Source organism: Mandrillus leucophaeus, unplaced genomic scaffold (assembly GCF_000951045.1).
Source record: "Mandrillus leucophaeus isolate KB7577 unplaced genomic scaffold, Mleu.le_1.0 Scaffold1028, whole genome shotgun sequence".
Lineage (NCBI taxonomy): Eukaryota > Metazoa > Chordata > Mammalia > Primates > Cercopithecidae > Mandrillus > Mandrillus leucophaeus.
This window is the reverse complement of record NW_012098410.1, coordinates 795245-800009: the sequence shown is the minus strand read 5'-3', so window position 1 is coordinate 800009 and position 4765 is coordinate 795245.

Genomic DNA, 4765 nt, shown 5'->3' with positions numbered 1-4765 from the left:
AGCAAGATAAATGAAGGTATGACTGTACTGAGGTGATGGGAAAAGCCTTAACGTGCTTATCATTTCCCTTCTCACCTACATTTTCCTGTGATACTTGCTCTTGTGTCAACCCTTTAAGTGAATATTGCTTGAGCTGCTTAAAATTATATATTCAATGTCAGCTTTATGCTCTAAGGAATATTTAATGTGATACATCATTCACTTTTGCATGGAAGTTAACTCCGTAGTGTGAAAACTGGCTTCAGGTGAATTCTACTTTAAAAAAAAAAATTGCAAGTGAGAACAGGAAGAACCTCCAAGCATGCACCACTAGCAGCTGGAGGGTCCAGTATATACAGAAGATTGTCTTACACACAGATCAATGGAGTCTATTTACTGTACAAAAAAAAAAAAAATACATCCAAATTAGGAAAAATAAGAGTCTTGGGATATGTAAGACATGCACAGAACATTTTTATTCCTTTAAATCTCAAGAACATTGTGAACTCGACGCACACTTTGACATTTAAGAAGGCACTGAAAACATGCTCAGCACAGTGAAGACCTTGTGTTTACTTGCTCTTTAAAATGCATCTTGATACACTCTTATTCCTCCTGACCAGCAGGTAATATTGAGTTACCTCATCCAAACACAGCACTTGGCTGATTTGAATCATTTATTCAATATTTACTGAGTGCTTATGATGTGCCAGGCATAGTAACAGCTGCAAACTGTAAATCAGTAAGACATGCCCCCTCCTGCTCTTAGGAAACACACACTCCAGAAGAGAAGATAGATACACACAGATCATTACAATGCAGTGTGGTAAAGGCTAAAGGAGAAGCATGAACAAAATAGATACTTGGAGAGCAAAGGGCAGGGAGAAGCTAATCAGAGCTGGAAAATAATAAGACAGAATATGTAGGTTTTAAGTACAGCTAAAAGCGTGATCAAAGTAGACTGTACATTCCAGGAAAAAAGAGCAGTTGCCCATATCCTCTAATACTTTTTCCACTAGCTCCTCCAGAATATCCAATTCTAGGGACACAGAGATTTCCCATTCAAGAAGATGGTGATGCAGACTTATTCTTCACTCTAAAAGGTAAAAACACTTAGGATATCTCTGAATAACTTAATATTAATCTTAATATTAATTTTCAATTAATAGGAGGTGGATTTCTACTAATTTCCCTAATGTCAGCAAAAGTCATAGTGATCACTCTAAGCTTGGCACTAGATATATAAAGATGAATATAATTTGCTGCATAATCATCAGGAGTTTGCATTCCAAGGAGAGAGACAGCTATATACTGATGGCATACTAACACAATCTGCTAAGTGCAATTAGGAAAAGATGCCTTCCACGAAATGAGAACATGAAAGAATGGACAATTAGCCCATATAGGAAGGCATTAGAGAAGGAAGGATTTTTTTAAATCATTGAGTATTAAAGAAGAAATAAGAGATAGACAAAGAAAATTAGAAACAGAAACCAGACAAAAGAACTGGATGAACTAACACATGGAAGCACCAAACAGCACTATACCAGCATCTTAAAAATCTTATGTGTCATGGAGCATAAGGAAGAAGGCAAAGGAGAAATATGAACCTAGGATGTAAACAGTTACCAGATACTTGGGCATATTACACATTGGGTTTTTGGAAGAAGCTCTGTATTATTATGGTCTGACTAGACCATAATGTGGGCAGACAATCTACAAAAGAGAAAACAGAGATGCTAAAAATGTAGTCACTGGCCAAGTTTGCAAGAAACGTAAGTAGCAGAGCCAGAGGTCAGAGTCATGTCTGTCCTCTTCCAGAGCCCACCCTTGACTACTATGACTCCATAAGTGAGTTGTGGGGCTATTTTCAGGTCTTCCATTAAGTCACCTTGCCTTTTTGTTCCTCTCATTATTGATCGATGATATAGTGGGAGGAGCTATAGCAAGAATGTGTTTGGGATTCACAAAAATGGAAAACATGAGATTGTTTGGAAGAAGAATACCACACAAATACTAATGTGATGTCAGAAGCCAGTGTGATTTTTTCCCCACTAAAGCAACAGAGTGTTTTCAAATTAAAGTCATAATTGTACCTAGAATGCTAATAGGTGCAGCTGTGTAACCTAATCAGTAAACAAAGAAGATGACAGAGAGAAAGGAAATAGAATGTAAGAAAGCAGGGCAACTGAACATGTAGCCTAAATAATTTGAAGAAGAAGAGGCGTGCGTGTAATATTAGCAAAAAATATATAAAAAAATGATTCTTATGTAAAGGGAAATTAATTGTATTCTCTGGCAATGATATTATCAGAAATATTGGACTAAATTGATGAGAGAATAGTAGCCTATATAGTAGAAAATATTTTAGAAGAAAAATTAACTGCAGAGTAGCAAGATTTTTGATATGTGGAAGAAAAAATTACTTACAATTTTCCATTTGCAGTTTTCCAGAGTAATTGAGCCTATTTTCTTTATACCAGAATCCTTCAACATTGGACAGGGGCTGATGAACATAGGTGACTTAACAGGGGTCCTTTCCTTTCTGCCATAAGTTTTCAATGATGCTCTGACATCATATCAAGTTTCAAGAAAACCCTCTCTTTGTAGCAATTGTAAATGGGAGTTTACTCATGATTTGGCTCTCTACTTGTCTATTGATATATAGCAATGCTTATGATTTTTGCACATTGATTTTGTATCCCAAGACTTTGCTGAAGTTGCTTATCAGTTTAAGAAGCTTTTGGGCTGAGACAATGGGGTTTTCTAGATATAGGATCATTTCATTTGCAAAGAGGAAGACCGTTAACAAGGGAAGTGAAGGATCTCTTCAAGCAGAACTACAAATCACTGTTCAAGGAAATCAGAGAGGACACAAATAAATGGTAAAACATTCCATGCTCATGGACAGGAAGAATCAATATTGTAAAAATGGCCATAGTGTTAGAAGTAATTCATAGATTCAATGCTATTTCCATTAAACTACCATTGACACATCACAAAATTAGAAAAAAGAAAACTACTTTAAAATTCACATGGAACCAAAAAAAGGGTCTGTACAGCTAAGACAAACCTAAGCAATAAGAACAAAGCTGGAGGCATCACACTACCCAACTTCAAACTATATTGCAAGTCTACTATAACCAAAACAGTATGGTACTGGTACAAAAACAGACATATAAACAAATGGAACAGAATAGAGATCTCAGAAATAAGACCACGTATCTACAGCCATCTGATCTTTGGCAAACGTGACAAAAACAAGCAATGGAGAAAGGATTCCCTATTTAATAAATGGTGCTGGGAAACCTGGCTAGCCATATGCAGAAAATTGAAACTGAACTCCTAATTTACACCTTATTCAAAAATTAACTTGAGATGAATTAAATACTTAAATGTAAAATCCAAAACTATAAAACCCCTAGAAGAAAATCAAGGTAATACCATTCAGGGCATAGGCACAGGGAAAAATTTCATGATGAAAACATCAAAAGCAAAAATTGACAAATGGGATCTAATTAAACTAAAGAGCTTCTGAATAGCAAAAGACACGATCATCAAAGTGAACAGACATCCTACAGAATGGAAGGAAAGTTTTGCAATCTATCCATCTGACAAAGGTCTAATATCCAGAATCTACACACAACTTAAACAAACTCACAAGAAAAAAACAAACAACCACATTAAAAGGCAGGCAGAGGACATGAACAGACACTTCTCAAAAAGAAGACAGTTGTGCAGCCAACAAACATGGAAAAAAAAAGCTCATCATCACTGATCATTAGAGAAATGCAATACAAAACCACAACGAGACACCATCTCATGCCAGTGAAAATGGCAATTATTAAAAAGTCAAGAAACAAAAGATGCTGGTGAGACTGTGGAAAAGTAGAAATGTTTTTTTTTTTTTTTTTTTTGAGGCAGAGTCTTGCTCTGTCACCAGGCTGTAGTGCAGTGGCGCCATCTCGGCTCACTGCAGCCTCTGTCTCCTGGGTTCAAGTGATTCTCCTGCCTCAGCCTCCTGAGTAGCTGGGACTACAGGTGCCCGCCACCATGCCCGGCTAATTTTGTGTGTTTTTAGTAGAGACCGGGGTCTCGCCATGTTAGCCAGGATGGTCTCGATCTCCTGACCTCGTGATCTCCCCACCTCAGCCTCCCAAAGTGCTGGGATTACAGACAAGAGCCACCACACCCGGCCCCGAAATGCTTTTACACAGTTGGTGGGAGTGTAAATTAGTTCTACCATTGTGGAAGACTGTGTGGCAATTCCTCAAAAACATAGAGGCAGAAATACCATTTGACCCAGCAGTCCCATTACTGGTACATAACCAAAGAAATATAAATCATTTTATTATAAAGAAACATGCATGCAATTGTTCATTGCAGTGCTATTCACAGTAGCAAACCATGGAACCAACCTAAATGCCCATCAGTGATAGGCTGGATAAAGAATATATGGGGCTGCAGGTGGTGGCTTATGCCTGTAATCCCAGCACTTCCGGAGGCCAAGGTGGGTGGATCACCTGAGGTCAGGAGTTTGAGACCAGCCTGGCCAACATGGTGAAACCCTGTCTACTAAAAACACAAAAATTAGCTGGGCGTGGTGGCGCATGCCCATTAGTAATCCAAGCTACTCAGGAGGCTGAGGCAGGAGAATCGCTTGAACCTGGGAGGCGGAGGTGGCAGTGAGCTGAGATCACGCCACTGCACTTGAACCTCAGTTACAGGGCAAGACTTTGTCTCGAATAAAACATTAATGAAGGAAGGAAGGAAGGAAGGAAAGAAG